Consider the following 14,465-nt stretch of genomic DNA (forward strand, 5'->3'; position numbering starts at 1 on the left):
GTGAAAACCAGGAAAATTTCTCTTAAATCTGTTACATGTACTTTTTCTTATCCTGGAAAAGCTTTCCTTAAAACTAGTAAGTAAAAGTAAAGTAAAGGCCCTCCCGTTGATCGTCGATTTGCTCGAGCGGGCCCAGTAACGTCTCCATTGGAGACTTTGTTGTTACTGTGTCTGGCATATCGAATACTCTCGGTAGCTTGCCGGGCTCTCCGAGAGGGGCGGAGGAATCGAACTTGGGTCGGCCATGTTGGCTGCGTGCAAGGCAGACGCCCTACCCGCTGTGCTAGCCTCCTGATCTTCTGTTTTTTAATCAAAATTCTTTCACCTTTGAAAGTCTCTAAAAATATCAGAACTGAGTATTCATCATTTCTGCACCCTCCAATAGCAATATATAACATCCTTAGACACTCAATCATATGCTGTATTTAATAGCCACTTTACATGCTTGTGTTAATCATTTCACTTTAAGTTTTGGAGTTCATCTTATGTATATTATCCTTTTTTTTAATTTTCCTTTGCTTTATACTGGCTGAATATATAGGTGAGTATATAATGCATTCATTTATAATAAAAATATGAACCATGTATAAGATTGATGCTTTAAAATATGTATATTTATTTAAACTAATTAATGAATGCTAAGATATGTGTAAACTGCTGGAAGAAATGAATTAAGCAGAGAATTATGTCAGTTTGCTGTGAGAATAAAATTTTTTAGATGAATGAAAAGGATGGGCATAAACTCTAGTTTTTGGTTTTATTATTATTGCAAATACGTTGTGTCCTCTGCCCTATACATTACATATGGCATATACATATGTCTAGAATAAAGTTGTTTGAATAAATAACTCAGTGATCCAACCAGCTTAATTTTAAAGGCAACATAAATTAGGTTAGTAGAGCATAAAAACACATTATTGCAATATTGTTCTTTTGAGTTGAATTAGTGTTCCAAGCACATTGTAACATGCATTTCTTTACTTAGCTGAAATTATGCATGCTGCAAGTTTTAAAATGGTTATTCCTTTCTATTTGTCTTTTGCTTCTCGTGAATTAGGCCAGCACACATCATTCTGCACTTCCCAAAACCAAACTCTTAAACTGTTTCCATTATGCATTCATTCCAATGGAAATAATGACTTCCATTAACCACAGTGTCAGAGGACAGTGAAGCCAAATCGGTTGCCACTGCATTGTTTTATAACTGAAGATAATGTTGTCCCCACTGTAGTTACAAATGCGATTTCCTCAGAGTTCAAATACTCTTGGAGCTAAACTGTGATTTGATGTCTAATGGTCAACTCATGTTCTGGGGATTAAGTTAATTAAAACAGTTGCCCTACTCTATTAAAGCTCCCTGCAGACTAATTATTAAAGTGCCAAGCACCATTACCAGACCTCCAGCAACTGAAAGTCACAAAGGGAGTTGCTTATATTATGGGAACTCCAAAACTCAGTAGATTATCGCCTGTAGTAAAAGAACACGCACACTGAGAAGCAGATTACCTTCTCCACAGCCACTGAGCTATTATAAAATGTACAAAGAAAGAGCCAAATGTACAGGCATTTGGATTCATAGCCTTTAGAATCTGCAATTTCCAAACCTAGTCAGATATTAGAAAAGCACCTTGGTTGCATGCAAAGTGCTCTGCTCAGGGAACCAGTAGCAGAACTTTGAGTTTCAAATCTCCCCTTTAATTACCTGAGGAAACTCAGATAATTCCTTTTACTTCAAGCATCAGCTGCCTCATCAGAACTATGATGAGCATGAGCATTTATTTGATCTGTGATAATATTTTTGTTTGTTTGCTTGTTTGTTTTATTTTGCTTTTTGGGTCACACCCGGCAATGCTCAGTGGTTATTCCTGGCTCTGCACTCAGAAATTACCCCTGGCGGTTCTCAGGAGACCATATGGGATGCCGAGAATCAAACCCGGATTGACTGCGTGCAAGGAAAATGCCCTACCCGCTGTGCTATCGCTCCAGCCCCAGTGATGATGTTTTTAAATATATTTTAAGCTAGTCAGCATACTCTTTAAAGAAAATCTTTGGTTAAGGAGGTACAAAGGGACATGATAAAGCTGTGGTGAGAATTTCCACCAGACAATCTTCTCTACTCCAAATCTCCAAGTAATGGTGCTGCACAGAACAGACTTTAAAGGGGTTTAAAGGGATTTGCGTTCTATACAGATATAGAAATGAGGTGTTCCATTCTTCTGCTACTCAATCAGAGAAGAAAAAAAAGAAAATGAAAAAATATTTGTATACTTTTATGAATATGCATTTTTCTACACTAACTCAATAAGAGCCTCAATAATAAATATGACAACAATAAATGTGAAACAATTACAGGAAAAGTGTGGGTTTTAATGTTAGAGTCACATTGGTAAGTATTCAGGGATTAATTCTGGCTCTGTGCTTAGGAATCACTCCTGGCAGAATTTGAGGGACCATTTAGGGTCCCAAGTATTGAACGAGGATTGGCATCACAGGCAAGACAAACACCCTGCCTACTGTATTTTATCTCTGGTCCTTATCTTAGATTTCAGCTTCAAAATCAATAATTGTTCATTTAAAATTGAGTTTATTCTTGTAATGTTTGCTCATAACCAAAAATGCATCTACACATACATCTATTCATTCTAGCTAATTGTCTATAACTATATATTATTAATGTCATTCTAGTTCTATACCCATATCTGTAACTGTATTTCCCCCATCTCATGATTCCTTTGGCAGTATTTAGTGACTTGTATAATATGTATACCTACTGTATTATGCAGAAAAATTGATTTGCCTTCTGTCATTATAGAGCAAAGACATATATTACATTTTATAGTATACTTAATACGACCAGATATTACTTTGTTACTGACTTTTGGGTTGCACTTAAAACCATCAAATAGGCAGTCACATGTACTTAACATGTTGACTTCTAATAAAGAAAATGCATTATCATTGCTATAGGGAAACACATCTCAGAGATTGTTGGAATGAGAAACATCAAGACAAGGAATTGAATGGATTTAAAGATAATTGTTCTTTCAAGGTTATCTCTGCACAACCACAGATATCAGGCAGTTGGCTGACACATATATGCACAGCTGATTTGGAAAGCTACAAAGCATTAGGATAGAGAACTTAACTTTCATCTCAGGTATGTCAACAAAAAATTATTTAAAGAAAATTTAGTATTCTATATTAACTTTTCACTTATGTAAACTTAATATCAATTGGTAACTTATTGTTATTTGTCAGCCTAAAAATCGGTTCTGGAATGATTTTGTGTAGTCAATAAATCATCTGATGAAATCCCCTTTCTCAGTAGAGTTAACAGCAATACCTATTAGGAAGCAGCAGTTCTCATTATGACTCCAAGAGGTGCCTGGGCATCAAAGTATATAAGTTCTGGCAGAGCTCATTCATCAAGGTAGGAAATCTTTTTCAAGTATTAAAACAGATACTGAGAAATAGTAGAAACCAGTATTTGAACAAAATAATTGAAGTACAAAAAAGGAAGAGTATTAGAAAGAAGAAAATATAATTGATCTATAATTTATATATGAATTTATAAATGGTATAACTATTAATATAATCATATTTGTAGATATATGAAATAAATGACAAGATTTACCATGTCCTACAACAAAAAGGGGAAAAATTCTATACTAATCTATACTTTGTAAAGATATGTTTAAAAAGGAGTTTTATTTATTTACCAAAAAATAATTTTATTTAAGCACTATTTTTTACAAAATTATTCACAGCACAGTTGTTTCAGGTATTCAATAATCCAGCACCAATCCAACCATCTATATCCATCCCTCCACCAATGTCTCTCCACGCACCCTCCCAATCCTGCTCCCTTAGCAGGCACTAATTGATTTTTTTGATATTACTTATTAAAACATATGTCATGTCATGGCTATGCTAAAAGCATGGCCTGAGGATTTACTGAGCTGTTAGGTGTGAGTTGGGCCTTCTGTGGTATTGTTTTCACTCACTGAGCTCAGTGGGCTTCAGCTCAATTTTCCCATCTAATTTTCTTGCTGCCCTGGTGCTGTCAGCTCTGTGAAGTCTGGAGGTGTTGCACAGCCACACATATGCTGCTTGCCTCAGGAGTTTTGGCACCAGGATGTTTATTTGTAGTTGTCTTTGGTCTTTTTGAAATCAGTGCTGAATGTAGTCTGATTCTCTTGCAATACAGGAGTCAGAAGTGAATGAAGAGAGCACTGACCTTGGCAGGGAGGGCACTCGGTCTAACCCCATCCTCGCCTAGGGTCCAGAGATCTTGACTGTGTTATGGCCGAGCCCTCCCGGTATTCAGTAATCACATTGAGTAATAATATCGATTTGTTGCTGGTAGATGTACTATAAAATTCAATAACAAGACACATGGATGTCTGCTTGAAAACATGGAGACAGGATAATCTTGAGATCTATTCCAAGAGTGTTTTGATATCAAGTCAATCTACAGAATACATTTACATTTTAAGTTGCATGTAGTAAAGGAAGGCAGAGTCACAGAAGTGATTAGTCCTTATAGTTCCCTACTGGATACAGACTGTGATGATATTTCACACTTATAGATGTGAATGAGATGGATATCAGAAGCTATTATTGATTCATGGAATTTGAACAAACAAAAACTAATAGTTCGGGTCACATAACAATCGCCTGTATTATTATTTAAAATGTTTGGTGGGTCTAGAGAGATAGTACAAGGGTTGTGGCACCTTTTTGCCTTGCATGCCGAGAATACAAGTTTAATACCTGAAACTACATAGGGTCGACCAGTAACTGCCAGGAGAAATCCCTGGGCACAAAATCCTAAGGGCTTCTAGGTATGGCCCAACATCCCTCCCCTCCCCGCAAAATCTCAAAGTATGAAATGTCTGTTCCATTTTTCAAGTTTAATAATGCTGATCATGTTTTAAAATATGCAAAGATATACAGAGATACAGATCTCAGAGTCCTAAGAGATAGTTCAAAGAATTGGGACACATGCATGAGACCCTAAGTATAAACCTCAGCATCATACATACCTCTCCCCAGTACTGTAGGGTGTAATCAGAAAAGTCTCTGCAGGGCTGAGCATTAAACTATTAAACAACAGAAACGTCAGAAAAATTGGTTGAACTTTAAATCGTCAGAAATATGGGTTCAATAATATACCATCAGACCAGTTGGCAAGTATGCCAACAGCATTATTAGCAATTATCAATTCCATTTCAATTTGTCATGGTATATTGCTATTCATATTTATCACATGAATTGAATGATTTCCAATCATCTACTTAATATTATCAGTCTGAATAGACAACATTGTTGATGTATAATAGATTTGTTGATAGGATAACTGATTTGATTTTTCATTAGTAGTCCCCTCAATTGTAAATCAAAATCTATCAAACAACCCACTTTGTTTTTTCAAACCTAGAAAATGTACTGCATGAACATTGAGTTAGTTGCTAAAACAGAATAATAAAAGTGCACCAATATGATTTATTAGCCATCATGGACGAATTTTTTTCCTTTCAACTTTGAAGGGAGCTCCTCTCAATATGAATGCAATTCAGTCATCTTCAGAAGTGGTCTTGAATGGATCCAATTGGATGAGATTTTGACAACTGTGGAGACTGGTAATTCCACCGGCAATCTCTGGCCAGCTCTCTTGGCATTTTATTTCCTAAATGAGACCCCTTCAATATCTTGTGTAAATGCCATAGTAAGACTCCAACTCATAAAAAATACTTTTTATATGAAAGTCTCTCATCTTCCATCTGACATCATACATCAAAACCAGCTCAGAACCACCAAGAAGAGAGAAATTATTTAGAGAGCTGTGTTAAATCACCGCCAAGCACTTTACATAAAACATTTGGTAAATCATAAAAAATACAACAGAGTTATTTCATGATAACATAGTAAATAATCAGCAGCAGTACTACAAATCAGCCTATGGCATAACTGTATATTTTAGGCATAACACTTCTAATGTGAAAGACTTCCAATTTTATCCCAAATGTCTCCTGTTTTACTTTTTCTCCTGGTTACTAACTAGCTAGTGACACCATCACGCATTATGGAGAAAATAAATTCAGAATAAATATGTGTGAAAGGACCATTTTCTATGTCTGACAGCAATTCCAATCAAAATATACCACATTTTCTCATTGTCAGATGAATATGAGCTGGAACATCTTCAATACTGCTGTTTTATTATCATTTAAATGTGTTTCTAGCACCAAAGACATTGGCAGTATCGGGCAACTGGGTTTTGATCACAATAGCAAAAATCTAGTTTTGAGCTCTAGACCATTGCTCTCTGAAAGAACTGCCTGAGAAATAATAAGACACAGAGAATGCTCAGTTGAACAGCATAATTTGTCTCTATGGACTTTTATTCTGCTACTCTTTCTTCCTCTTCCCATGCTCATTTTATGGAACTGTTGGGATTTCTTGTATTTTTGTTCAGTTAAAAAAATCGCAGCACTTTAAATATATTTATTGAACTTATTTATATATTTCTTTCAGAATATAAATATATACACACTTTTTACTTTTGTTAACCCTACATTAGCCATATAGCTAAATAACCAGTCACCAAATTAGTAAATTAAATAATTAGCTAAAAGCTAATACTCATTATGATAGAATTATAAATTTCAAATTATCATATGCTAACCAATATACATAGAATACTGGAACATAAAGTGGTTGTAAGCTTAGTAAATGGAATGTATTATTTGTTGCAAATAAAAATAACATTTGTAATACATGGAAAGATAGAGAAATGTATAACAGCCATTACAGTATTTAGTGATTTTGCTTTTTGATCAAAATTATACATATCTCATTGTAAAGAGCCTTGTGAAGTAAAATGGCAATGGAGATATTGCTTGCATGTGCCCGAATGTAATGTTTGACAGAAAAGTGACTTAGCTATTGTTACTCTCAACTTTGCTCTACTATCCTCTAAGGTATTATGGGTAAAATATTCACAAACAAAATTTTCTAAGGGTGTTGTCAGAATCTTCTTGCTACTGAAGAGCAACCATAAAGTTCTACGTGATCTTAGTGCTGGAAAAAATTATTTATGCTATAGGAATCTGAGGCTAAAGAAATCACTCATGTTGTATAGGCAGTTTCTGGAAGTTCATTGTCCTACAGGAGACTCTTGAGGAAGCAAACTCGCAGCAGGAATAAAACAGACATTCTTTTTAAAAATTTTTTATTATTGAAACAACATGAGGTATCAGTTGTAGACTTACAAATTTTTGCACTTGGGTTTCAATTATACAATGATCAAGTACCCATCCCTCCACCAGTGCCCATTTTCCACCACCACGGGTCCCAGTATCCCTCCCACTCCCCATCTCCCCCATCCCACCCTGCCTCTATAGTAGGGCTTTCCCTTTTGTTCTCTCTCTCCTTTTGGGTGTTGTGGTTAAAACAAATATTCTTTTGCAATGTCTTTTCAGCACCAACTTATAACAAAAGATGACATTGCCAGCTGATAAAGAAAAAATATTTTAGAGCTCAGATCTCTTTTCTCACTCACAATTGGCACCAAAAGCTGGTTGTGCAAATAAAAAGGAATAAATTGATAATTGTTAAAACTTGTAAATAATTAGTAAATAAGGAAGATGAGATTTCTGGAGCTGGAGAGATAGTGTAGTGGTAAGGAGCTTACTGTACAAGAAGCTAGCCCTATCTTCATTATGGTCCCCTGAATACTACCAGGAATGACCCCTGAGCACAAAACCAAGGGTAAGCATTGATAACAGCAGGCTGTGTCCCTAAGCACACAATCCGCAAATGAGATTTCAGCAGAGATACAAGATTGAAAGACTTATCCAAAAGAGGTTAATTCTAGACAGAAGGGAGCATATTGGAATATCCTTAGTATTACTGAGCAATGGCAAAAGGATTAATACTGCTTGTATGGAGTTAACAATAAGATTAAAAAGAACACCAGATGGAAAAGAGCAACTGTATAATATGGGACACATAATAACTTTGTAATATATTGGCTCTGAGTGAATTGGAGAATCATTATCGAGTTTTTAATAGAAACAGATTTGATTATTTGATTTTTACTAACAAAATTAATGCTGGCTTCTCTTTAAAATGAATTATAAATAATTAAAAAATAGAATTGAATTATTATTATTATTGTTATTTATAAAAATAATATAATAATTAGTATTATTCTAATAGAATTCAATTCTATTAGAATTGAAGAATAGAAGGTGGTCTATTAGAAAATAACTACACTAAGGTAAATGAAATTTAATGGTAAATCAGATGTAAGTATTGTCAATGGAGGTGATGAGCAGGTGTCCATTGCTAGATATACTGAGATTAAATTAATCAACAGATTTTATGATTAATTGAATATGAAGTCAAAAATAACTTCAAAGTTTTCTACCACTCAGATACAATTCTGTAGAGTTACCATCAACTCACAACTGGCACTGAACGGTGGTTGTGCAGCTAAAAAGAAATAAATTGTTAATTGTTAAAATATTGTAAAAATTTGAAAATGATGAAAATTTGAGAAATAGTATAGTGGGTAAGGAGTTTACCGTACTATTGGCCAGACAAAGTTAATGGTTTGGGAAGAATAAAAAGTTTGCAAAGAAAACTGAGAAGGAGGAACCAATGAAATTGTAGAAAAAAAAAAAGCCTGGCATCTAAAAATGAAGTGATTGGATGCGACAACTAAAGAGTAAAGCCACCTACTTCATCTAAGTAATAATTTATGGATGAATATTCCATTTACATTCCTTGCGACCTAAGTTTTCACGTGACCTTATTGAAAGCAATTTCTATGTACTAATTGGAGAAAATCCCAACTGAAATAGAATTTAAGAAACCTGAAAGAAACTGAGATGAAATTAAAGGTAGATAATTATTTTTAAGGGTTTTTTGTGCTTGTATAAAAGCAACCAAAATAGAATATAAAACAAAGAAATATGGTTTTGTTTTCTGCCAATTTTTCTAGTGTCTCATATTCTTATCAAAACGATAAATTCAGAATTATTCTACAGGATGGTGAAACTGAAGTTTTATTACTCTGATGATTTTGTTTTGTGTGGACTTTGTGTTAACAATGCAATAATTATTAATATATAATTATTGTATTGAACTTTGTGTTTCAATACAATAATTGAACTTTACTAATTAATGTGTATTATAATATTGGGTGTTTTTTTTCTTTCTCCTTGATTTATAAACATATGACTTGTGCTACTAATCACATGAACTTGAATGAATGAACCTTAATTCATTGTATCATATAATTTCTTTGCGTATTTTTCAAGTCTTCTAGTCTTAAAGTATAATTTTGAATTTATATCATAATCATAGTGATATTTCTTCATTTTTGTCTGTTATGTTCTTCAGGTATTGATATAAAGGATAGAAAAATAACCGGATTTATTACTCAGACATGTAAAATTAAACTGTTAAATAAACAAGATATATATATATATATATATATATATATATATATATATATATCAGCTTGAGCATCCAGAAAGCAACCTGGAGTGTGGCGGTGGTTGTGCAGTGGAGGTCAGCTGCTGGGGCTGGGTTTCTTGGGGGTGGGGAGGGCTCTCACCTGTCCCACAGCCTAGAGCTGACCTGGTGGCATGGTTCTGCGAGCCTCCTTTTATATTCCCTTCTGGGAGGAGCATCCATGAGTTCTGGAGGGTGGCCTATGAGGAGTTTATCTGGAGCCAGCAGTGTGTGGCTTCTAGGTGTGATCCCTGAATCACTGGAGACTGGGGGAAGCAGGCAGAGGATCTCTGTTCCAGGTCCCGTTGAGTCCAGAGTCCAATGTCACATTATAAGACAGTTCCTACCCATATATGCGTCTCAGAGAGCCTTGCAACCTACTGAGAATATCTCACCTGCACAGGCAGAGCCTGGCAAGCTCCCCTTAGAATATTTGATATGCCAAATATAGTAAGGACAATAAGATCTCATTCCCCTGACCCTGAAAGAGCCTCCAATTCTTGGGAAAGGATGAGTAATAAGAGGCTGCTAAAATATCAGGGCTGGGAGGAATAGATATGTTACTGGCACCTGCTTGAGTAATTTGAAGAACAAAGGGATGACATTGATACATTGATACAGTGATATATATATATATATATATATATATATATATATATATATATCCGAATTTGATTCCTCCACCTGTCTCAGAGAGCCTGGCAAGCTACTGAGAGTATCCCGCATGCACGGCAAAGCCTGGCAAGCTCCCTGTGGCATATCCATTATGTCAAAAACAGTAACAACAAGTCTCACAATGGAGACTTCTTATTACTGGTGCCCGCTCAAGCAAATCAATGAACAATGGGAGGACAATGCTACAATGCAGTGCTACTCATACATTCTAGATATTTATTCATATATCACTTGATAACTTGATCACTTGGCTTCCCGTTAATCATCGATTTGCTAGAGCGGGCTCCAGTAACGTCTCCATTTGTCCCTGTCGCATGCTAGTGTAGCCTAATGGCATCTGTTCGTTCTAGGAACACGAAGAGCCTCAAACCGATCATTCATGATCTTGATGAAGAAGTCTGACCATCTGGTCGGTGGGCAGCCACGCGGTCTTTTGACATCCCGTGGAATTCGGTCGGTAACGGCTCTAGTCCAGTGGTTATCTCAAAATCTCATTACGTGACCAGTCCATCTGATTTTTGATGCCTTGGCAAACGAGACAGGTCCCTGATTCTTGATCGTCAACGGAGGTCGGAACTCTGTATTCTTTCCTCATTTGAGTGAAATGTGATACTCCAAGGATAGCTCTTTTAATTCCTCTTTGGGAGACCCGTATGGCATTCTCATCCTGTTTGCATAGGGCCCAGGTCAGTAGAATCAAAGAGATGTTCCCAGAGCCAGAGGTTCTTCGTCCTCTTAGCTATTTCTTCGACGGTCTTGAAGGCACTCCAAGCCACTCTCTTCCTCCTGCACAGCTCGGTTGCCGGGTCATTTGTCATGTTGACTTCTTGACCTAGGTACACATAACCATTGCTTTCGGAGATGGTCATTCCGTTGAGAGTGAATGGAGCATCAGGAACGAGGCTGTTTCTCATAAACATTGTTTTCATAAGATTCAGCTGTAGTCTGACCTTTCCACACTCATGGTCCAAGTCGACCAGCATTTGTGCTGCTTGCTAATGTTTGGCGTTATTAAAACAATGTCATCAGCAAAGCAGAGGTGGTGTAGTTGCCGACCATCTATCTTCACTCCCATTCCTTCCTATTCCAGTCGTTGCATGATGTTCTCAAGGGTGACACTGAAGAGTTTCAGTGAAATGGTATCACCCTGTTGAACCCCTCTCTTCACATCAATGATTACTTCTTTGTAGAACAGTGAGATCCTGGTTATGAATCCATAATAGAGCTCATGGAGGATCCTGATGTATTGAGTTTGAATGCCCTCATTGGCTAGGGCTTCAATGATCACTTCCATCTCAACAGAATCCAAGCCCTTCTTTAAATCACTGAACGTTAAACAGAGCGGCATCTTCAACTCCTGAGAAACCTCAATGAGCTTGGTTATCGTGTGGATATGGCCGATGGTGCTGAATCCTTTGCAGAACCCTGCTTGCTCACATGGTTGTCCTTCATCTATTGTTCTGCCAATCCTATTCAGGATGATATGAGTGAACAATTTGTAGATGACAGACAATAGGCAGATCGGGCGATAGTTGCCAATGTCGTGGATGTCTTCCTTCTTGTACAGTACTACAGTCCTGCTGGTTTTCAATGGGGACGGAAACTTGCATTCAGACAGGTAGCGTGTGAAGAGCCGAGCCAGCATATTGATGAGTACTGAGGGCAGTTTCTTCAGGTGTTCAGGTCTGACCTTGTGTGGACCAAGTGCTATTCATTTCTTTACTGATGAAATGGCATTTCGGATTTTGGAAGGGAGAACATTGGGAACGACATATCCATATTTATATTTATTCATATATACGATATATATATATATATATATATATATATATATATATATATATGGCTGAGATCTCCAAGCCTTCTCGGATCAGGACTGGGCCTTTTCCACCCAGATTCCCCACCTTCCAGTAGGTAGGCGTCACCCCCACCAGCTGCAGCGAGTGCCAGATGGTCCCATCAACGGCCAAGACCCAGAGACTATAAAACCCAGCTCCCGGAAGTACGAGGCTGTGTGACATCTTGTTATCTCGTTCTTACTTTGGAGAACCTGGCAGGCTACTGAAATTATCCTGCCCGCATGGCAGAGTCTGTCAAATTTCCCGTGTCGTACTCAATATGCCAAGTACCAGTAACAATGATGGGTCTCATTCTCCTAATTCTGAAAGAGCATTGAATATGCCTCTTTTAAAATCTCAGGCTAGGAAGAAGGAGATGTTATTGGTGCCTGCTCCAGGCAATCGACGAACAACAGGATGATTGTGATGGTGATTGATATACATATATATATATATTATATATTCAATTTGATTTACCTAAGGAAACAAAGTATCAAAAAAAACTTAACTCAAGTTTAATGAAAACAATGGTGGTTAGCAGAGAAAAAGGAGTCAGTTACGGAAGGAACAAACAGAAAGGTCTTTTTGGTAGTTGAATGAAACTAGAACTTTGATGAAAGAAGTGGTGAAAATTACACACACACAAAAATGTGAATCTAAGCCCCTAAAGTTCCACAATACTGTGAACCAATGACTATATATATATTTGACTCCGAATAATTGACTCCGAATAATATATATATATATATATATATATATATATATATATATATATATGAGAAGAAAGTGTATTTAGGATTAGCAAGCTGGACTGTTTAGATGATCCCAATTTTGTTGGCAACATCCAAGGCATCATAATCAGGAGGCTAGCCAAACATAAGCCTTTTTCTCTCCATCAGGCCTAATCAGGGTGTTAACCTTGGCTACATCAATGTCATAGAGCTTCTTCACTGCCTGTTTAATCTGGTGCTTGTTGGCCTTGACATCCACAATGAACACAACTGTGTTGTTTGTAGGATAACACTCTTTTGTCCTTCCTCAGGTAGCTTAGGTTTGTCAGGTCACACCCATCTAAGAACACTGAACTTGTATTGTAAGCAATGTCCTTTCTGTGTGGACACAGGAAGACAGTAATATTATGCTTTGTAACTTGGAAGTTGATTGACTCCGAATAATATTTACTCCTGGGCATCTGATTTCTTGACTCAGTTGCCCTTAGTTCCTAGCACCCCAAAAGCAGGGTCCCGACGAGGGACTGAATGGACCCAGGGCAAGCAGTGAGCTACCCTGGCATCGAAATGGGCCAGGCCAAAGAGCCACGATACTCAACTATAAGTTGAGGGCATGATCATGGACAAATGCTGTCATGATCCAAAAGTAAGTAACGACGAGACTAGGACCATGCTGGAGCTAGGAAGATTAACCTGGCCTGAGGACTGCGAAATGTATAGTGAGATGTTCTCAGGAAGAACCAAACTAAATTTATATCTCTTACTGTGCTCATACAGAATGACATTGCTAGAAATATTAGAAGTAGATTTATTACAACTATTTAAGTAGATTACTAACTGAGGGAAGAACACACCCTTGTTGGGATCCCACCCTTGGGTGGATCTCCTAGTAATCTGAAATAATCTCTGTAGATGAGATTTTATCCTTGAGTTAATCTCCTGGAGGAGTGGTTTTACCTCTCTTTGTTGATTCGTCAGTATTCAACCCACCTTTATGTCACCGCCTTATGTGACTGCTATATAAACTAAGACAAGCTCGGAAAGGGAGTCAGAAGCGAGAGAGCTCGGGCTCCAGAGATCCAGAGTCAGAGCCAGAAGGAGAGAGGTTCCAAGATTGGGGCCCAGGAGAGAAGGAGGCAGTGAACACACAACCTTCGGCGTGATAAGATTTTACAGCTGGCGTCCCTGGGTGGGCAGGGACTCTATTTTCTTCATGGCCTACTCAGTAGTAAGAGGAAACTTGATGATGGCATAATGGTCAAGCTTGTTTCTCCTGGGGCGCTCTTCCGAGGGTATTTGGGTTGCCTTCTCAGCCGCAGCGTTTTGCGTCTTCTGAAGGTGGGTGATGTGCAAACCTTTTTCTTTTTCTGGCTGTGGATGCCTCTCAGCACTGCTTTCTTGGCCTTCAAAGCTTTGGCTTTGGCTTCAACTTTGGGAGGGGCAGGGACTTCCTTCTTGGCCTTTGGCGCCATCTTCGTAAAAAAAAAGTATATATATATATATATATATATTTTTTTTTTTAATGTGTTATGGAAGCCAAGGTGTTAGTTCAAAAAGTAGTGCACATGCCTTGCATGCCCAAGGACCAGTTTTATTCCTGCAATCCATGGTTTTCCCACAACACCTGGCTTTGCACTGCTGTCTCCTGCCCCCAGCATCGCTGGGCCAAGTTGTATTGTATAACAAAACACTATTG

General features: G+C 37.3%; 1 pseudogene; it reads right to left on the reverse strand.

Annotated features, from left to right (window-relative positions):
- Positions 1 to 12,853: 12,853 nt before the first annotated feature.
- LOC130034014 (60S ribosomal protein L23a-like) lies at positions 12,854 to 14,241 on the reverse strand (annotated as a pseudogene).
- Between the last annotated feature and the right edge of the window lie 224 nt (positions 14,242 to 14,465).

The sequence above is a fragment of the Sorex fumeus genome, unplaced genomic scaffold (genome assembly GCF_029834395.1).
Source record: "Sorex fumeus unplaced genomic scaffold, SorFum_2.1 ptg000055l, whole genome shotgun sequence".
Classification (NCBI taxonomy): Eukaryota; Metazoa; Chordata; class Mammalia; order Eulipotyphla; family Soricidae; genus Sorex; species Sorex fumeus.